Below are 23,411 nucleotides of genomic sequence, written 5' to 3'. Positions count from 1 at the left end.
GGGAACCCCTATATGAAAATGAATACTATATGTATAAGAGTGAATAAGAAAAGATTAATTCTACAAAACAAAAATAAAATTTCATTGCAATAAATATAGGTCTGAATCATATTTCTTTTAATTGCCCATTCCAGTGTTTTATTAGAAATTCATATTAAGCAGGTAAAACGTTGACATTTTGTATTATTGGAAACTCTCTATGGATTTAAAGTATAATTTGTATATCTGAAGAAGTGAAATTATTTCAGCTAGCTAGTTGTAGGACTAAGGTTATTTTGACATTAATCAACAGTGTTATTCTCCAAGACTGTCAATATTCTCCAAGAACCAGTAGGATCCAATATTCTCCAAGATCTTCACAAGCCTTGTAGCCCTTCTCTGGACCTGCTCCAGCACTGCAGTGTCCTTTCTGTACTGAAGTGCCCCAAACTGAACACAGTACTTGTGAGGCCTCACCAGTACTGAGTACAGGGGCAGGATGACTTCCCTAATCCTGTTCACCACACCATTCCTGATACAAGCCAGGATGCCATTGGCCTTCTTGGCTACCTGGGCACACTGCTGACTCATATTCACCCAACTGTCCATCAGTACATCAAGGTCCTTTTCCATCAGGCAGCTTTCCAGCCTGTAGGGCTCCACAAGCCTGTAGGGTTGCCTGGGGTTGTTGCAACCAAAATGCAGGACCTGACATTTGGCCCTATTGAAACTCATGCAGTTTTCCTTGGCCCATCAATCCAGCCTATCCAGGTCCCTCTTTACGAGGAAAGGCTGAGTGACCTGGACCTGTTCAGCCTTGAGAAGAGAAGACTCAGAGGTGATCTTATTAATGTTTATAAATATCTTAAATGTGAAAGTCAAAAAGAGATGGCCAACCTCACCCACAGCTCCCTGTGGGGACAGGACAAAGGAAAATGGCCATAAACATAGGAGCATAGGAAGTTCCACATTAATATGCAAAGGAAATTCTTCAAGGTAAGTGTGACAGATCACTAGAACAGGTTGGCCAGCAATTCTACTTCTTTGGAGATATTCAAGACCTGCCTGAACGCCTACCTGTGTAGCCTGCTGTAGGAGGCCTGTTTTATGTGTTGTAATGTTAATTTTGTGTGTTTTCATGCAATGGCTAAGAACAGTCTAGTTTTCTGCTTTGATAAGGAAATCGAGAATAGTTTTCAAGATTAACAAAAAATTGTTGTTTTTTTCAGCATATATGCAACTAAATTTTCAGTCAACAAAATTAGATTATCTGTGAATTTTCAAACAAAGTATGTAGAGCTACAATCAGGTACTCAAAATTCTGATCATTGCTTTTTGCTATACTTCTGTAAGATTTATCTAATCAGATAAAAGCATGCCTTGCTTCATAATCATGCCTTTAAGAACTCACTAAGAATTGCAACCACATCCATTGAATGAGACTGGTTTCACAAAGCAAGGTCAAATAACCAATTACTTTCATGTTTTTTTACTCTTTTTTTTTTCTTTATATATATATATTTTAATCAAATCTATATATACATACGAACGTTTTGTTTCTCATTGTATGGGAACTGCTGAATCACAGCCTGAACCTCTCAGGTGAGCACCTGAGGCGAGCAATGAGTCAGCCTTGGGATCACATGTGAAGGCAATGTATTGTGACAGTGGATGATGGACCTGTGACTTCTCACTCTTAAGCTGCAAAGGAAAATAGCACATACTACCCAAGTGCACTTTGGATATACTGCAATTTCTTTTCTCTGAAAAGTTTTCTGAAAGGAAACTTAAAAGATCTTACTCAGATTTTTTTCACACTTCACCTGAAGAGGCAATTTATGTAAGATGTAGTGTGGAGAACGGAAAACTAACAAAAAATGAATGATTCAACTATGATCAATTTTCTGTTTTGACTGCACATGAATCTTAACAGAAATTACTTTTAAATTTTGTATGATAATACAGTATTGAAAGCTGGTGATCTGGAAAGCAACTTTTAAATTTCTGTACTATTTCATCAAAAGCACTATAATATCAATAGAGTTATAGTTTTTGATACTTGTTTATTGAAAGATCTGTTGAATGCAAACTGGGGATTTGAGTCATTTCCTGACTTATTTCTTGTACAAAAGCTGATCTGAAACACTATATTCCTCTTATTAATCAAAGGAGAGTATTTTTTTTTTCTAAAAACAGATGTCCAGGTGAAAATTAACTTCTACTTGTCTTGGGCAAAAGCATTTTAAGTACTTCTGGTAATGTCATTCTAACTTATTAGCACATCCTCTTTTATGGATGCTTGCCAAAGGTGGCTGAAGTTAGCTGACCTGCTTTCCCAAAATCCCTGTTGAGATCCCTTACAATTAACAGCTCCTGTACTGTTGTCACCTAGTGCACATCTAGCCTATGACCAAATAAATATATACCAATGCCTTTATTTAGCTTTGATACAAACTCTGACACTTATGACATCTAAAAATTCCTCCTGTTTTTTCAGTTTCCTTTTCAATTTGTGTTGGCAGGTCTGCCAAATCTTTCATGGAAAGATTTTAGACAATTTTATACTCACTTGCGGAGAAAGGTGCTAAGTTTGGCTTAGAGTTCTTATCAATTGGCTTAACAATTCCTATTTCTTTGCAGGAAGGTGTTTAATTTGTCAGTCTTTGCTCTTACACAGAACAAGTCCCTGCTCTTTCAGGGTAGATGCCCCACTACTGGCAGAATACTGCCAAGGAACTTGAAAGAGAAATGGACAACGTTTTGTGGCTTCAGTTAATATTATTATTATTCAAAGTGATGTTGTCATGAATAGTTCCCTTGAATTGACATTGAAATGAATTAACAGTGAAATCTGCAAAGCTATCCAGTGGGCACTGACCTGCAATTGGGAGTGGAAGATTCGTGTATCTTTTATGCATATCTGAACATCAACATTCAACTAGCTATATCTCTTAAGTCCTCATCAATTTTATGAGACAGATAATTTAATTATGATCTGAGTTATTCATGTTGAGTTCCTAGCTCCCTATGAAGGCACCAGGTACGTTCAATGTGAAGCTGGTCCTTATATTATTTTTCTTACTATTTGACTTCAAAATTACTTTCTCAGAAGTCAACATGGACATCCACTGACTAATGAAAATTTTAAGGTGATATTTTATTTATTTGCAGATTATTATTCCGTTCATGGTAGCCCAGATTTGCCTCCTCATTACTGTACAGCATTTGAGCTACAGGACAGTGAGATTATTATCAAGATGTGTCCTAATATATTGATAAATTTATCAAAATTCAAAATAATAAAATGTATTTCTTTCTAAATTGGTAACATTTTGTCAGCAAAAAAGACTTTCATTGGTGGTTGGACTAGATGATCTTAGATCCAACCTGAATGATTCTATGTGTTTGAGTCAAGAAAGATGTTCACAACAAGTTCCTTGTTTAATTTCCATATTATACAACCTAAGTATGGTAAGAAATATTTAACTCATGGACGTTCAAGACTTTTTCAATGTAGCAATATCTTCTATAATACTAATAATTTTGAGTATTAATTAACTTTTGTTAATATATTTTATATTGTCTTATGTTGTTAATATATATAATTAAAATTTATTAATATATTAACAAATGCTGAGAATATCACTTTAACTGCAGATTTTAAAAAACAATCTTGACTTTTCAGTGTGAACAAACTGTGGCTAAACCATCCATTCAACCCTCTCTCAAGTTTCAATGCTTCAGGAAATCTGAGCTCCTAGAAATAGTGCTTGAAATGCTATTAATTATCATCAGATCATCTGTTATGATTGTATAAAGTATAGAATTAATTATATTACAAAGATACAGACAATATATTGTGAAACTTGAGTAGTACTGGATTCCATATCAATGACAGAAATTTAACTGAACATAAATTCATAAATATTAAAAATAATTTTAGGTGCATAATGCTCTATGATGACTTTCAGACTTGAAAGTTCAGGTATTTTCATGAATACTAGATGGTAAATAATTTATAAACAGCTTGTCTGGAAGATACTGTCTAGTTTTTCAAATTATTTAAATGTATACAGTAGTTAGCTTTTAAATTTCTGAAAACATTCTGGTTCAAGATTATGACACTCTAGATTATCAGTCTTCAGTATACTTTAGACACTGAATTTCAAATCAATCAATTTCATTTGATACACATTTGGTTTTTTTGTATTTGTGATTCTTTTAATTATGTAATATTGGCCAGAAAGTCACATTTAACAAAGTCAGATAGATCTTAAACATAATTGACAACTCTACCTTCTATGTGCTATTCAAATCACATGCATTTCAGGGCTTAGATTCCTGTAATTTTTTTCAGCCTTTCTGAGTAATTAAAACTGACAGGTTTTTTGTATTCCAAAATTCATTGTTCAGCACCAACTAGAAAACTTACAGTATCTTTTATCTGAATAGAATGTAACCTTTGGAACCAAAAATCCTTAAACTAACTTTTGAAAGGTTCAACCTGTCCAGAGATAATATTGGTAAGGAAAGCCAAAATGTTGTTTTTTATGATATATCTGAAATACTGAAGAGTTACACAGGAATCACTAAATTCCTAAACATGCAAATTCATAGTCTTAATGATTTAGTGGTCAGACAGGAAAGTGCAGTAGTTCAGGGAACCTTTAGTTCTCTGAAACTGTTGCCAAAAGTATGTTTAAAAATTCAACCTTGGTTAAGGTTGCTTACACCAGTTATCTTACAACATTTTGTTGGATGCCTTCCTACAACAACAGCATACAGAAGTATGAACTGAATTACAAAAATAATTCAAAGTGACTCTGCGTTTGAATTAATAATAGAAAAAAAAAGTCCAAATTGACCCTGTCGCAAGGTTTTCAGAAACACATTCAGGGATATGTCCGAATTAGAAAATCTGATTAACTGCATTAAATCTTGAATCTGAATCCTGTTCCAAACTTCAAGGCTGACTTTCATCTGTAGGGTTTTCTAGTCAGAGGAATTAAAAGGGATGTTGTGGACAGAGTCTGTACACTTTTTTTTTTACTAGATATATCTGCATTTTTTTATGACTTAATTCTGTGCCTCTATTTCAGTATTGGCTTATCTATACCCTGTTCTCAAAAATCCTGTTTTGCATGACTCAACAACTGTAAAAGTCAGATACATAATCTCAAGCCAAGTTCTCAGGTAAGTTGTTATATTTGAAATTTTGTCTTCACAGAGATTTTAGGTTAGATCTTGATTTACGAGAAAGAATTACAAATAATGAAGTAGATAGTATAGTGAATTATCTACTGTATTTCACAGAATCACAGAATCACAGAATCACCCGGGTTGGAAGGGACCCCAAGGATCATGTAGTTCCAACCCCCCTGCCTAGCAGGGCCACCAAACATACACATTCAGATCAGGTTGCCCAGGACCCCGTCCAACCTGGCCTTAAACACGTCCAAGGACGGGGCATCCACAACCTCCCTGGGCAGCCCGTTCCAGGGCCTAACCACTCTCCTAGTAAAGAACTTCCCCCTAACATCCAACCTAAATCTTCCCTCCTTCAACTTAAAACCATTTCCCCTAGTCCTGCTGTTGTCAGCCCTTTTGAAGAGTTTACTCCCCTCCTGGGTGTAGGTTCCCTTCAGGTATTGATAGGCTGCAATGAGGTCACCCCGCAGCCTTCTCTTCTCCAGGCTGAACAAGCCCAACTCCCTCAGCCTGTCCTCATAGGGGAGGTGCTCCAGCCCCCTGATTATCTTAGTCGCCCTCCTCTGGACCCTTTCCAAAATCTCAATGTCTTTCTTGTACTGAGGGCTCCACACCTGGACACAGTACTCCAGATGGGGCCTCACAAGAGCCAAGTAGAGAGGGACAATCACCTCCCTGTCCCTGCTGACCACCCCTCTCCTGATGGAGCCCAGGATCCCATTTGCCTTTCGAGCTGCCAGAGCGCACTGCTGGCTCATATTCAGTCTCTCGTCCATCAGGACCCCCAGGTCCTTCTCTGCCGAGCTGCTCTCAAGGACCGCTCCTCCCAGCCTGTACAGGTGCCTGGGGTTCTTCTGGCCCAAATGCAAAACCTTGCACTTTGCCGTGTTGAACCTCATTAGGTTCACCCGAGCCCAGCCCTCCAGCCTGTCGAGGTCCCTCTGAATGGCATCCCTTCCTTCCACCGTATACACCGCACCACTCAGCTTGGTGTCGTCAGCAAACTTGCTGAGGGTGCACTCAATTCCCTCATCGATGTCATTAATAAAGATGTTAAAGAGCACCGGTCCCAAGACAGACCCTTGGGGGACACCACTTGTTACCAGCCTCCACCTGGACATAGAGCCATTGACCACCACCCTCTGTCTGCGGCCTTTCAACCAATTGCTTATCCATCGGGTCATCCACCCATCAAATCCACTTCCCTTCGATTTGGAGATGAGGATGTGGTGGGGGACCATGTCAAAGGCCTTGCTCAGGTCCAGGTAAATGACATCGGTCGCCTTCCCTTCGTCCACCAATGCCGTCACTCCATCATAGAAGGCCACAAGATTAGTTAGGCATGACCTTCCTTTGGTGAAGCCGTGCTGGCTGTCTCGGATCACATGCTCATTCTTTATGTGACCGAACATGTTGTCCAGGAGGATCTGTTCCATGATCTTCCCAGGCACGGAGGTGAGACTCACCGGCCTGTAGTTCCCCGGGTCCTCCCTGCTCCCCTTCTTGTATATGGGAGTGACGTGACCCTTCCTCCAGTCGTTCGGGACCTCACCTGACAGCCACGACTTCTCAAATATGATGGAGAGCGGCTCGGCAACCACCTCAGCCAGCTCCTTCAGGACCCTGGGATGCATGCCATCTGTCCCCATAGACCTGTATTCATTCAGTCTAAGGAGGCACTCTCGGACTTGCTCTGCCCTTACAGTGGGGAGGGATTTACCTCCTTGGTCCCCACATAGAGGTTTGGGGATGCAGGGTTCAGGAACGTGAAAAAGACTAGAATCCTGGCCACCAGTGAAGACCGAGGTGAAGAACTCATTCAGCACCTCAGCTTTCTCTTCATCTGTTGAAGCCAGTTCTCCTTTTAAATTTACCAAAGTAGGTACGCCCGTTTTGGCCTGTCTCTTCTGGGCAATGTACCTGTAGAAGGTTTTCTTATTGTTTTTCACGTCCCTTGCCAAGTTCAGTTCTGCCTGCGCCTTGGCTTCCCTGATCCCACATCTGCAAGTCCGGACGGCATTCCTGTACTCTTCCCAGGTGACACAGCCTTGTTTCCAGAGCTTGTACACCCCTTTCTTCGCCCTCAGTTCTCTCAGCAGGTCCTTGCTGAGCCATGCCGGTTTCCTACCTCGCCTGCCCACTTTCTTAATCAGAGGAATGGAGACCTCTTGTGCTTCCAGGAGGGCATCTTTGAAGAGCCACCAGCTCTCCTCAATATCCTTGTCTTTGAGGGCTGCGCGCCAGGGGATCTTGGCCAGCAATCCATTGAGTAGCTTGAAGTCTGCTTTTCTAAAGTTCAGTGTCCTGGTCCTGCTCTTTGCCAGGCCCACATCGCTTGAGATCACAAACTCAACCAGGCGTGGTCGCTGGAGCCCAGGCAGCCTCCAACCTTGACGCCTTTGATGATCTCCTCGGCGTTGGTGAGCAGCAGGTCTAGCAATGCTTCACCTCTGGTTGGTCTGTCCAATACCTGAACCAGAAAGCTATCATCAATGGATTCCAAGAGCCTTCTGGAGCTCTTGCAGCTCGCCGTGTGGTTTTCCCAGCAGATGTCCGGATGGTTGAAGTCCCCCACCAGGACAAGAGCTCGTGAGCCAGACATCTCACGCATCTGGAGCAAGAAAGCCTCGTCAACAGCCTCCCCTTGATCAGGTGGTCTGTAGTATACCCCTAACACCAGCTGACCTATATTTGTCCCATCTCTAATCCTAACCCACAGGCTCTCAACCTGTTCCTGACTGCCTCTTGTAGGGAGCTCCTCACAGTTTATCCAATCTCTGACATAGAGAGCAACTCCCCCACCCCTCCTACCTCGCCTATCTCTCCTAAAGAGTCTATAGCCGTCGATAGCAGTATCCCAATTGTGGGAGTCATCCCACCATGTTCCTGTGATAGCAACAAGGTCATAACTTTCCGAGTGCATCACAGTTTCCAGTTCCTCCTGCTTGTTACTCAGTCTGCGTGCGTTGGTATAAAGGCACTTCAGCCGGGCTATACGTCTCGCCACCTTTATAAGGGATCTAGGATCCCCTAGAACAGCAGCATCCCCAGCATCCCTCTGCCCTAGTCCTTCCCTATGCACTCTGCCGTCATTGCCCATGGAGTTTGGAGTATTTCTAAGTTAACATCCAAGATCTACACCCTTGAAAAATCTAGCAAAAGGGCTCCCTAATCACTTTCATGCATAATGTTTTCAGTCTTTCATTTGACAATATTTTTCAAGATAAACACAATTGCTGCCTTTTCTAAGAGTATAATATGGTCATGAATGAACAATGTGATGGAAACTATATCATTTAAGCTGCCACATTCCAGATTTAATAAAAAGCCAAAAGGAATGTCCTTCCCTACTAGGAAGAAAGATCAAATCAACTCCCATCACTGATCATGGTCTACCATAGAAATAATGCTGGTATTTCATGAAAGGCAAATGTTTTGCAACAAAAGATTTTGAATTCAAGTTATAAACATTCTCTATGACTAACAGAATTCTGAAGTAAATGCACTTTAGAAGCAGAGAAAGAAATGAGTGAAGACTGGAAAGACCATTTCTATGGGACTTGAGTGATATGACAAATAATTATGTTTAGAAATTGAATATGACCATCAGCCCTGAAGTCCAACTTAATCTTCCCTTTTGGTTTGAAGCAATAGAAGTAATCAGGTCAGAACTAGCTGGAAAAGATATTACTTTCTTAAGCGCTGAAAACAACCATAATCCTCTATTCTACTCAAGGACATGTTTTCAGCTACTGTCTAACATTCCTTTTGAACCTGAAGTAAAGGAAGTTAGTTGGTGGATTAACATTAACAGCAAGCAGATTAAAAGAGGAAGGGGTAAAATGTTCCATGATTTAGTGGCAGAATGGGGAGCAAAGGAGAACAAGGAAGAAGAGAATCAGGATACTATCTATTAGTCATGTTTTAAAGTTCACAGCTCTTCTCAGAATCATGGAATCATTGGATGGTTTAGATTAGAAGGAACCTCTTGGGATCACCTAGTCTGATCTCCTTCAAGCAGGATCACCTAGAGCACATTGCCCAGCATTGCATGGCATTTTAAGCTGAGGTAAATAGGATTACATTATTGTAGTCAAACAGCTGCTTTAACCTACGTATTGGCCTCATACCCTACTAGTTCTGCATTGGCTTCAGCAGCAATATTGCCTTTCTATAAAAAGAATAAGTACTGAACTATATTACTGAACTATTACTGTTCTATTATATAATGAAAACTTTCAGCAAGTTCACAGAAACAAACAAACAAACAAATAACAGCAACAACAAAACCCTGAACATTCTTGCAGATGTAAAGGAATGATTTGGAGCTCTGTGACCTCTCCACTTTCATTCCTTATATTCTTACAATATATCTCATAACCCTAGGAGCCCCTCATTAAAGAAACAATGACTACTACCTAATATTCCCAGAAAAGGAGTGAAAAGTTTGACAGAAAGTTAATAGCATTATTTTACTTCTACAAGTTCATCTAAATGTTTTCTCCAACTGGCATATTTTCACCATGAAGTCCTTTGTAATTTAGAAATTATTAAAAGAGCAATTTAGCATTTAAAAAAGAAGCTTTCTTAAGGATATATCTAATGAAAATAAGATTTCATTTTTACTTATTTCTCAGCTTCAATTAGTAGATCTATATTCTATAGCTAATTGACTTCTTCTGAGCACAGCTTTTTTTAAAAAACACAGATTTTTTTATGTTTGTTGTTGTTTCATCTTCTGTTTATTCAATGACCCATTGACAAATAGAATAAGAAATAATAGAAATAGAATAGAAAGAAAAACTGAAGGAAAACTCCACATCTGTCGTGCTGGAAAAAAGCAGAAAAATTCCCTCTTCAGATACGAGGAGGGCAACATGCAGAAAGACTGTTCAGTTCACCTCCAAGAATATAAGATTTTGAAATTAGAATAACTTTGTGTAATAGGGAATATAAAAGTGAAAAGACAAAATTGCGGTCAGAACAGTACAGGAATGGAGATTCTGGAAGGTCTGGTTTTATTTTGGAAGAGAAGAAAGAGATATATTTCACTTTGAAAACTGCAACAAACAAAACAGAAAAACATACCCAAAACAAGGACAAAATTGAGTTGGATTTTTTTTTTTCATTTTGGATTTCAAATATTTATTCAGAAATCCTATAAAATAAATGTAAAATAAATAAATATAAAAGTTTTCAAATGAAAGACCTTTTTTTCTTGTTTAGCAAAAGATACAAGTGTCCCATTATGAAAATAACAATAAAAATAAAATATATTCCTACTTCTTTTTCCATTCAAAGTCATATGTAAATGACATAAATTTCAACTTTGTTCAGTTGTTTCTATAATCTTAACATTCATTCTGTAACTAATTTATTTTGCACAACCCGAGTTTTTGTGAATGTGAAATTTTGTGAAATTCAAGGTGCTCAACAAAAACTGTTCCAATCCACTCCTTTGAAGATTGTGGCTTGATAATGGACTATGGGAAAACTCTGTAGCATCTTAAAAGCATTACCTAAATTACAGGAGCACGTCTCCATTTAACTTCAAGAGCTTGCTTTGGAATAGATAATATAGGAGTTTGAGCAGAAAAGTCGCCCTAGAGCTCTTGTTAGCTTGAAGAACTGCCCAGTTTACATCAGATTATCATAACACTGCACACTTGGCATTTCCCTACATCTCTCTGTACTTAATCCTAGATATGTGTACAGACTGGGAGAAGAGCTCACTGAGAGCAGCCCTGTGCAGAACTCAGGAGTCCTGGATTGTGAAAACTGGGGCATGAGTCACCAGTGTTGCACTTGCAGCCTGGAAGACCAATGGTATCCTGGGCTGCAACAAAAGAGAATTGGCCAGTAGGGAGGAGATTGTCCCCCTCTACACTGCCCTCAGGAGGCCTCATCTGGAATACTGTGTCCAGGCCTTGGAGCTCCAGCACAGGAATGACGAGGCGTTGTTGGAGCATGTTCAGAGGAGGGCCATAAAGATGATCAGAGGACTGGAGCACATCTCCTATGAAGAAAGTTTGAGGGTACTGGGCTTGTTAACCTTGGGAAAGAGGTGGCTCCAAAGAGACATAATTGACGTCCAGACATCCAGACGTAAAAGCCTTCCAGTACTTGAAGAAAGCTTATAAGCAGGAAGGAGACTGACTTTGTAAACAGTCTTATAGTAATTGGACAAAGGGGAATGGCTTTAAATGAAATTGAAAAGAGGAGAAATTTAGATTAGATGTTAGGAAGAAATTATTTTCTGTGGTGAGGCACAGAAAGGTGTTACCCAGAGAAATTGCAGATGCCTCATTCCTGGAGGCGTTCAAAGCCAGGCTGAATGGGGCTCCGAGGGGCCTGATCTAGTGGTTGGCAACCTGATCTACAGCAGGGAAATTGAAACTAGATGGTCTTCATGGTCCTTGCCACCCCTAGCTATTTTGATTCTGTGATTCTTCTCCAATAACAAATCATTTAAGGCAAACAGGAATTCTTACTTTTATTGTGCTTGATACAACAAAACTAAACATGAGATTTTGTTTTTAAATGTTTTTGTTGTTTTTTTTTAATCATTTGATAATGAACTCAATGAGTGGGCTGTGTTCTCAGATTAAGTGCTGAGGAATATGTAGAAAGTACTGGTAGATTTGGTCATCATGAATTCTGCTGACTAGTACAGTACCCTGTCAGAGCAGTGGAGCTAATGACATGGTATATAACATATGAATGAGGATGGCAAAACCTGAATCCCTTTTGCATTACAATACAAAGTGTATTATGAGTGGAACAGCGACGAACTACAGCTTATATGAGTGGAGCTAGGTGATACCAAAACATTGTTCTGACCAACAAAGTATAAGCCATGGTCTGCTTCTGGAATAGACAGAAGGTTCTTTGCAGAATAAAACTGTATTTTCTTTAGTAAGAATACAGGGTGTAATTAGTTTTCCTTTCCATGTGCCACTGACCCACTTGAACTCCAAATTCAGATAACGAGAACAAAAGAAAACATGCAAAAGAAAGAACGTTAGAGTGAATTACCAAGGGTGATAATAAAAAAAAGGTCTTCATACTCAACTTCTGGCATGTTAACCACTCTCTATATATCTAAGATGATGGAATTCATGGATTAAATTGATAATTTAACATCTCCCTTCCACACCCTGTAATTTTATTAGATATAAGTAATAATATTTTCAAATGAAAAAGTAAGCCAGCAAAAGAAAGCCAGTTTCTCTGAGGCACTCAAGAAAGCAAATGTTTGGTTGGTGGCTACTGAAACAGCTTCCTTTGAGGATGTTTTTTAAAGGAGTAGAATAAAGGAGTTATATAATTTAAGACTGATTTGTTTGGATGTATTTTAAAGCGGCCAGTGGCAGGCTTTGTCAATATATTCCATTGTGAAATAAAAGCAAGCTTTTATATTTTGCTAATATGCATTGTGCTTTTAAATAAACTACTTTAAAAAGAACTGTGGTTTACTGTCTACACAAGTCTATTCATGACAGTCTTAGCACTGTCAAAAACCTGTCATTTCCATCCCACTTTGATTATCATTCATTAAAAAAAAGGTCTGCTTCATGAAAATTCTATTCATGAAGGGACCACAGTCCAGTGCCTTCATGCTCTTCTTACCATTTTCTATAATTTACATATCTGAATTTCAGTTAAATATGGTAGATATAAGTGAAACTCTCAGCCTGCTCAACAAACTGAAGATAAACAGAATGAAATGTACAGAACTTAAGTGTCAGTGGCAAATGGCAAAACTATGTTTATCTGTTTATTTTCATAAGATAAATAGAATGTAACACTGTGATCAAAGTCAGTTCTAAAATAGAAGGTGACTGATACACTTGAGGTACTAAAATACTTCAAAATATTTGCAATATGTCCTTTGTGAAGTCCCAAGCAATGTCGTTCAATGCATTGGTATGGTTAAATATTGAAAGATTGCCTAGAAAGAGCTTAAGAGTACCTTATGCCTTTCAATTGTAAAGGATCACTGCCTTAGATCTTACCATTACCATTCCCGAATCTTACCATTACCATTCCCATCCCACTGCCAGGATGCTGCATCTTCACGTAGCTCTTTTGTAACTCCGAAGTCACCAAATATGTTTTGCTTAGAGAAAATATATTTTAGGTTTATTTTCTTTATCTTTAGTAGATCAGTAGATTCCAAGACAGAAGATCTTGTTTCCTATATGCCAGACTGACTCTGTGCTTGAATTTAACGTTATCAAGTGTACACTATGGACAGAATTACCTTTGATCTGAAGGTCTGGCAGTGTAGCATTATGAGCCAGGAGACCAGACTCAGTGGAAGAACTTGCAAGATACCAGCATTCCCCCATGAACATCTGCCTTTATAACACAGGGAAATAACATATACTCTGTATTCAATTAACATAGAGTCTTTAAAAATATAATAAATATCAAACTACATTCCAGATTCATTGCTAGGTGAGAAACGTGTCGCATTCCTTTTATTCATTTTCTGATTTCCATTTTGCCTAATTACATCTTAGAAAACTTATTAAATAATACCTGCATGAGGTATTTCCCCTGCCACAGATGGAATCACACAGACAGCCTCAAGAATTAGCTAAACTTAGATTGAATTCCTTTAAGACACGGCTCTCTATTCAAAAGGAACCTCAAGGCAACTTCATTATATACTACCAACAAAATAGATCCCTCGGATAACATTATTGTCTATATGTGGCTATACATGGAAAAAAAAAATCTCATTTCAGAAAGTGTACTTCAAATAGAGTAGTTTCTTTTTTTTAATTGGATGCAACTATTCCTATTCTATAGCAAACAATTATTTGAAAATATTTTATCACTTAATAATGTACATATAATATTTTAATCAAGTGATAAATTTATAGTATAAAATAGGGTCATTATCATCAACAGTATAGCTATCAGACACTTCTATACCCACATTATTATTCAATTATAATATCTGAATAGTCACTTATTTTGATTCTAGCATGTGTTTATGTATGTAGTTGCCTCATTTCAACAAAGTATTTCATAAAATCTCTATAATTATCAAGAAATCAGGAATATTTAGATGACTTCAGGGACTTCTGATTCAGCTTCCTTTAAACATATTTTTAGATGTTTGTTTGAATACAGATGACCTACTGATTGTTTCCTTGAGTGCGGCTCTTGTTAGTCTTGTAGATCTTTCTCCAAATACATATATTTTCTGCATATATGTTTCAAATATTAATGATATATTTTGGTTGTTCTTTGATAGTGATATAAACCCAGTAGTATGAGTAGTAGCTAGACCTCTTCAGAATTTAAGACTTCTGATTTTTTAAGAGTAATTTCAAAATCATTAAAAATATGCTTGGAGATAAGAGGAGCTGGCTGATGGCTGGGAGAAAGAAATGGTCAAGCCAGTCTTCAGAGAAGTGCAAGAAAGAAGACTGAGGAAACTACAGGCTGGTCAGCCTCACTTCAGTCACTAGACAGATGACTGAACAACTACTGCTGTAAACCATTTCAAGGCATAGAGCGGAAGGAAGTCATGAGAAGAAGTCAGCATGGATTCACCAAGGGAAAGTCATATCAACTTGATAAATTTATATGATGAAGTGACTGGCCTGGTAGATAAGAACAGAACATATTGACTACATAGACTTCAGTAAATATTAATTGTCTGTCATAAAATCCTGTTATAAATATCCTTATGGCCTGGATCATCAGTCCAACAGATGAACTGAAAACTGGCTACAGAGCCTGGCCAAGAGTGTGATCCAGCCTTATTCGACATCTTTGTTGATGGACTGCATAATAGAGCACAATGCACTCTCAGCAAGTTTGCTGATGACACAAAACAACAGGTATGGTTGATATTTCAGGGTGTTGTGCCACCATCCAAAAGGAACTCAACAAGCAGGAGAAATGGGCCCACTGAAATCTGTCTGGCTGTGGACTCAAAATGAAACACAGGAGGTGCCATCTGACTGTCAGGCAAAAATTTTTTATTCTGAAGGTGGCTGGAACAGGCTGTCAAGGGAGGTGGTGAAGTCTCTGTGTTCAGAGATAATTCAAAACCTTTTTGGACACAGTCCTGAGATACCTGCTGTAGGTGGCCCTACTTGAGTACAGGTTGAAGCAAATGGCTCCAGACGTCATTTCTGATCTCAACCATTCTGTGATTTTGGATTCTATAAATCAGAGTCTAAGAAATACAGAACAAATAAAATCAAAAGGATACCAGGCTTAATTTATCTATGCACAGAAATCATAACAATAATCATAGAGAAAAACAAAAACAAAAACAAGTTTTTTGAAAGAAAAAAAAAAAAAGAAAAATGGTAAAAAGTGAGAGAGGCAATAAGAAATAAAAATATCCCTACCAAAATATGACTACACTCAAGCGGCTAAATTGTTAGTTGTGGAAAACACCAAAAAACATACGGTGTTAGGAAAAGAAACAATACTTCATAGTCAGATCACAGAGTGACAACAAATTGATTTGCATTCCAATAGCAACTGAGGAAGATGTTAAATAGCAGCTAACAAGGACAGACAGTTTTAAACCAGCAGGACAACTTGTAACAGAGAAGGCTTGTGAGCACTGCTATTGCTGATTTTCAGTCACCCTGGAAAAGGTAGTTTCAGAAGACTGAAAGAAAGCATGTGTTGTCAATAATGAATTGTGTAATTATAGGCTGTATCAACTGTCATTGACCCTAGAGAAATTACTAGAACCCGATGAATAAGAATTCAAAAGGAAATAAATATAGTTTATTAGAAATCAACATTGATTTATAGAAAATAGATCTTTTTGAATCACTTTAATATTTTGAAGGGATTTTTTTTCTTTTTTCCTTTTTCTGATGACAAATTTAGAAGACATCAAATGTATATAAGCATCTATGCCTATTCCCACATGTATTATAAGAGTATGCATTTTTAACTCTTAAGGTGCTTGAATGGCAGTGTACATAAGTTTAACATTGCTAATTCTTATGAATGTGACATGCAAAATGTCTCAGAGTAAATATAGCAAAGGGCATGAGTGTTTTCTAGTGAAAAGCATTGGAATTCTATTTTTCAGCCCTTCACTGTTAAATATCTTTATAACTGACTTGCAGTAAAATACACACTCTTTGAAGCTAAGGATGACTTTAAGTTTTCATGTGTCTCAAGCTTTTGACATAGGTCAGCTGGTGTAAGGAAACATTACATATTTCAGTGAGGCCATGAATATAATCATGAAGGTAGAATAGATTTCAGAGAGATTCAGTGGAATGAAATGGGGCAAAAGCTTCACATGTAAAGCAGGTGAAACAGAAAAAAAATCACATAATTGTAGCTGAGATCAGCTATTCTTGTTGTCCTTTTAAGCTATGAGTATGCAAGTTTGGGATCATGATTCTCTGATGGCATTCTTTTGAAGCAGACCTTCCCATATGTACAATACACAACACTGGCTGAAAGTTTGAAAGGATTTTTTGTTTGTTTGTTTGTATAATTACAAATAAATATTAAAGTATTCCTTATAATGATATAACTGGTTTTTGGGAAGAAAAAGATATCTTAATGTCACTCACTGATTATCTGATTTAACATGCTTAACAGGTTTAGGGCAGAGCAATTAAGCAGTGAAGAAATTTCAATTGAATTATTACTTGTGTACCTAGCTTTCAAATACGGATGAATTAATCAGAAATCAATTACGACGATCTCTCCTAGCTTCAAGTTCAGCAAATTACTTGATGTGTTGATGAATCAATAAAAGTATTACTGAAAGTAGAGTCACTGTCTTGCTGGAGAGAAGGGTAGAGCAAGGACAGAGAGTAAGATGATTAACAAAATGAGAAAGAAGTTAGGTGATCAATGGCAAAGAGATTACGAGCACAAGCAAAAGTTTGTGAAGGTATGTGTTTTCAGAAGACTGAAAACTGGATACCATCCCATGCTTACAGGCAGCTCACCTATCATTTCTAACATCCTGGCCATACTGAGTAAGAGAAGGGTAAGACATTCATCATACAACTGAGATTGTCGGGTAGCATAACATTTCTTGATGTATAACTGAAGGAAAGCATATTAGTGTACACCTTTCTGAACTCTGGAAGCATGTAGCCAGCAGAGACTGTACTGTGCAGGATATGCTTCTGACTCAACTTCTCAAGAAATAAATTTGTCTTCTAATTCATTGTAACTGCTGTTGTCTGGCAGGACTACTCCCTCTCACTCTATCCATCAGTGTAAAGAAATTATTTTACTTCCACTGTTCAAGATGCAACTACTTTTTCATGATCCAAAACAGTTATTTTTCAGACAAATCATTAGTTTTAATTGTTGATTCTGCTTTCTAATCATTGATTTTTCTTAATTTTCATTTTTCCTCATCTTTTTAACTATATTTGATCTTTTATCTGCATACAGGTAAAAGAAAAGAATGCTTACAAGCCCTCTTTATATCTCAATGACAGTTAGGGCAGAAAGTGTTTGAAAGCTTGATTAGAGTGGTGTAAATTAGTATTTGGACCCTTACAGTGTACTTATTTTAGGTCCAGCTACTCATTTGCTGTATCTCTTCCCTCTAAATTTCAGGTTTTGATTGTCACCACAGTAAATATCAGTGTAAGTATATAAGACTATTGAGGAAAGGCAATTCAAAGATTCATCATTATTTAATTGATAAAAAATGGACATTGCCACACCTTTAGACGTGAAGTAAAAAAGTTTATAGACAGGTAAAATGTAACATGTATACAAGTTGATATCCGTGAGCAGAGATTACAAAATATTCAGTAACACAGCAGTTTTACAAAATCAAACAAAATGTTATGTTAATATTATATTTAGACAGATGTCATATTTCTACAATAAAATAATACTTTCCCTTTAAAATAAGTGTTCAAATATTCTAAACAAACAAATAATAGATGTTCATCCTAATATACCACATTTATTTGTGGCATAGAAAATAATTTGGCTAAATATGTATAGATACTCTACAGCATCTAGAAAGCAATTTTAGCTGCTTTTTTTTTTTTTTTCTTTTTTCATTTTAAGTTTTAACATAACCTGGGCCTTTAGAGATATAAATGCAAAATAAGTAACAAAGATTCTAGCTATGTTGAATGGATCTTACTTTATTATTTAATTATTTAAAACACACACACACATACAAAAATTAAACGCTGATGAATAAATATTAACATCAAATTTAAATAAATATTTCAGTCCCTCATCAGGCTTAGCATGATTACCTACCTTAAATGTCTGAATGAACAAACTTCACAGGGGATTGTAAACCCAAAATATCACTCAAATTTTGGGGAAGAAGGAGACAATAGTGAAAGTCAGTATCCTTTTTTGCTCTGACTTATCAATTCTTTGGGCTTAGGGAACAAATATGATATTTGCTACTACAACAGCACATGAATACTGAAACAATTTCTCAAGCTGAGAAGGCCTCAGCTTTTTAAAGCTAACTGTAAAATTACAGAGCTGTCAAAATATGAATGTGCACAAGTTTTTTCTAAATATCAATCATGGTCTTGAGAATACTTTCCAGTCTATGACAAATTCAAATCTTGAGAAAATGACTCAAAAGTATTGTTTACTGGTTACTAGAATTTCCAACTCCTGTCACATCTAGAGAATCGACGTGTTCTGTAATTAGTTGGTGGCCTCAGAATAGTTACCGACATAATGCCAACAAAGTAGCTGAACAAAAGAAGTGTGATAAAAGTAAAATCCATACTTGTTCAAAGAAGAATCTTTTAAACACTTTTAATGTATTATGGACTGAATGGTGAATTTTTCGCTGACAGAAGTCATAACCACTCATTTCTTAAAATCTGTGGCACAGTTTCTGTTTACTTCAGTGAGAAAATAGTGAAGATAAAAAACTGCATTATTTGTTCCACAGATGAAATTCTGGAAAGAATAAATTCTGGAAATCGTGTCCTGATCAAATTACCTCTTTACAAGTATTGGTATGGTTTTCTAAAATTTTGAAGATTTACAAAAGTAAAAATTTACTTAGTTTCATCTGATGGAGGAGACTGTTGTTTCTTCTCCATCATTCTCTATGCGAAGTGACTGAAATCATGCATACACTTGCAAGTCTGTGTACTTTCATAAGACTTAGCATGCTTAACATTCAGGGAATACAGGCCTGGGCAGTGACACACCTCAAGACTTAACCAGTTATCTTTTGCATGATCTGTTGGTCAAGTTGCTGAGATGAATCAACTTCTACATATATATTTATTAAAAAGTAGGAAAAAAGCTATAGTTTGTGCATAGCTCTTCATTATATTAAGATTCTTACAAGGCACTAAATATTGTTATAATTAATCAACATTGGATATGACATCTGCTGCTTTGTAGCATTTAAGGATGGAGTTAGTTATAATAACTAAAGAACTCTTACAGGAAGATCTATGGCATATCACAGCTCCATAGTGAGGTGAGTTATCCAAGTAGTTCTACAGCTTATAATAGCTGATTAATATGCAATAAGTAAAGAATATATTATCACAACTGCGTGAAGTAAAAATTTTCAAATGTGATAAAATTGCTTTTGTAAAAATATGATAGTGAATCAGAAAATATTTATCTCCCTGCATAAGAAAAAGTCATTTTTCACAGAGACAAGTTTTCTATTCCTGGTCTTTAACTACACTTACAAACTTTCTTCCTGACCAGACCACTTACTGAAGAACTTTTTTGTATCCTGGTCCATATTAATGCATCTGAGTTAAAAAAAAAAAAAAAAGAATTAAGACTACAAGCAGAGACAAAAGAACCCAAGCAAGGAACAGCTTTTAATACATTACTTCAATGACATTTATAATTGATTCAGTGCTCAAAGAATGGATCAAGCTTTGAATTTGACTTTCTGCATATAGATGAATGTGTGCAATCAGGCTGTGTACAAGTTGCACAGATGTAAACTGAGGACTCTTTGAAAGTTTGGCTTTTCACCCCAATGTTGGTCCTAGCTTCTGTCACTCATTTGGAAATGACAAGAGGATATTTGTGAATATTTTATTCACATTCAGAATTCTAGTAAAAATATATTCATTTTAAAAGTCACCCTAAACATTGTAACTCAGTTCTACGTCATTTAATAAGTAATAAACACAATCTCATTTCCCTTTTGAATGTCTACTTTATTATATAGTACATCAATACTACTAAGAAATAATAATTCATGAAAATTGTAATCAAGGTTGTAACTAGATTGTTCTAAAAGTGAGCACATCATTAATGTTAAGAAGCTGTTTGGTCTTAGAATAAACTTAAGCCCTCAGCTGAAAGCTTAGTTTATTTGTATTTTAAGACCCAGGGATACAAAAATGATTAAGCCTTTAACATAAATAAAAATGTTTTCGTGCATTTGAAACTAAAGTCTGTGGCATCCTTGATGTAATATCCACAGAAAAGGACCTAAACTAAAACCTGTTATTAAGATGTAACAAAAACTCAACTGGAATTCACTAGATTTCACATTATTTCACATACTGACTAAAAAATTATCTAGAAAAAAACTATACCTAAATATTTGGCCGCTACCCACACTTCTCCATTCATTTGAATACTATGAAATGGAACTAATTCTAAATATTTTAGGATTTCTAAACCACTGTTCTGGTCTATACGCTGCTCTTCCAGAAGCGACATCACATCATATTTAGTACTTTTCCTAATTACCCAAGCAGTTACCAAATAAGGAAAATCTGAGTGACATGAATTCAAAGCTAAAATATGCGTATTTTTGCTTTTCCATGAATCTTAATGATTCAGTACACTTGTACATCATTCAATTTCTAAACCAATTATTGTAAGGTGTGGTTGAACTTCAATGCTGATTTGGGGACCTACTGCAAATGCACTGAATTATCAGAACTGTAAGTAAGTTTTAGTTGTTCTGTGTTGATTAGTTCTGTGTTAAACATAGACACATGCACACATACGCGCACACACACACACACAAAAGAAAACAAAACAAAAGAAACAACAAAAAACCTTAGCTGTGAAAGAAATATTTTTTATAATTCATAGGTAGTCAGGGAATCCAGTGTTGAATCTCTTTGAGATGTTCTTTAAGAATAGAAGGGAAGTCAGTCTACTCATAGCCTTATTTTTATCCTTTCTGGTTTAAGCCATGTAAAAGTCTACAAAATTTATTTTCAGTACTCCTTTTTATCTTGTGATGACCTCTCCTGGTTGAGCTGTTCATTATCCTTTGTTTCAGAAGTCATGAAATTCCTCTATGATTATTCCAAAAGCAAACAAGAAGAACAAAAGAGCAGAAATTATTGCTGAAGCATGAAAATCATAATGATGAAATCTAAAGATCTGAGTATGTGTGATATTGTACTGTATGTCAATTGTACTTAAAAATGGACTTCCAACATCCACTTTTTCTTAAAAAAAGTATATTATATTCAGAGATTACAAAATTTTCACATTCTCAGCCAAGAGAGAAAAGTACTCAGAGACATCATTTTAACAACAGTTATAGACTTACTGACATTGCAAATTCAAGAAAAATTTGAGATGCATTATCATAAGCTATGTCAAATTCTATTCTTTCTGAAAACCAGTACTTTCTCTGTCAGCACAAATTGACTGTAAGAAAATCATGAGTTGTAAGCTTATTTCTAGAGATTAATATTTCAGTGTACACCTTGAATCTTATATATGTTCTAATATATTCTGTAAATAATGAACTTCATTTGGTTAATTACTACAAACTCAAAAAAAATAAATTGCAATACAGGAAATAAGCTGTACAGCAGTTACATCATACACAATATTTAAATCTTTCAGAAGAATTATCAATTTGATGTTCAAAATCAACTGGAAACAAAAGAATAAACAAACAAACAGAAGATATAATAATAAAAAAAAACTACCTTTGAGCATTGTCTAATCAAGGAAAAAATAATAATAAAAGAAAACAGTAATGGCATTCATGATCAATTGCATGCAAGTCACAAAGTCAGTTTGTATATCAAAGTGTGCAACAGAATAACCAGTTAAGTGGTGCACCAAAACACTGTGACATAGCACATTAGTTCCTACTGTAGTACCACTTCCCTAGCATTGCTGTATCTTTAAAAAAAAAAATTCCATTCATGTGCATTCTCTTTTCTGAAATGTTGAGGTTGACATTTACTTCAAGGTATGTTTGTGTTTCCATTAAAAAAGTCTAGTTCCATTTCACTTTCAGGAGCCAGAAATTAATGCTATGGACTACATAAGGAGGGTATTGTATGTGCTTTGGAAGATGAATTAACATGAAGGACTCTCTGGACATCTGCCAAAAATATCTTAAGCATGGAAAAGTATATAAGTACCTTTTAATTAACATTTCATATATATATATATATAATATATATTATTAATTGAATTTTTGTTTCAGTAATGTAGCTATTAATATTAGATTCTCACCTACTTCCTTTGAAATGTTAAACATTTTTTGTTGGATAATCAGATAACCTCCTGTAGGTCATTTTCAAATTAAACTACAGTAATTAGCTACTGAATGATATAAAAAGACACAGAAATAAATAATATCAAAATCCTGTTACAGGAAAACAGTATGGAGAAAATTAGTCACCAGGAACAGAATTTTGACAAGATAAATCATATTTTTGTGTGTATGTGTGCAATCCCATTATGCAGACCTTCTTCACATTGTGAAGAAATAATATGCAGAAGAAAAATTAGATAGCTAGTCAAGACTAAGCAGTAAACCTTAGGGATAATAAATATTTCCTAAAGTAAAGGTAAAAGTAAATAAATAAATAAATAAACACCCCATAGTCTCTCAGACCAAGAAACAATGCAGGCAGTGCTCTACATTTTCTGTTGACATGAAAGTAATTACTTAAGCATAGGAAATTCTGGAGCAATAATCGTGTTTTATTTTTTAAATATATACCAGACGATAACAGATAGAAACATATTGAGAAAGTAGCAGTGCTACTAATTATTGCATTTCTCCTCCTGTCCCCCAAGAAAACAAATTAAGTGATCCTGCAAATGGATGTATGTGCCATATAGCTACGCAGTATACATTACATTCTAAGACAGTCCCCTTATTGAACAGTAGAATCAGCCCACATTCACACGTACACAATCCCTACACATCCATCTGGTAACATTTCAGTACATTTATTTCCTCTATAAACAGTGAAGGTAGCAAAGAGTGTTGTCTATTT

The 23,411-nt window shown here is 36.2% G+C and overlaps 1 protein-coding gene across 1 annotated transcript in view; it reads right to left on the bottom strand.

The window, feature by feature from the left end:
* The window catches only part of CNTNAP2 (contactin associated protein 2), a 663,767-nt gene that overhangs the window by 639,084 nt on the left and 1,272 nt on the right, over positions 1-23,411 (bottom strand). The gene's annotated exons all lie outside the window — the stretch shown is intronic.

The sequence above is a fragment of the Lagopus leucura genome, unplaced genomic scaffold, assembly GCF_019238085.1.
Source record: "Lagopus leucura isolate 7727_CA_CO unplaced genomic scaffold, USGS_WTPT01 Super-Scaffold_100058, whole genome shotgun sequence".
NCBI lineage: Eukaryota > Metazoa > Chordata > Aves > Galliformes > Phasianidae > Lagopus > Lagopus leucura.
This window is presented reverse-complemented; position numbering and strand designations above follow the sequence as displayed.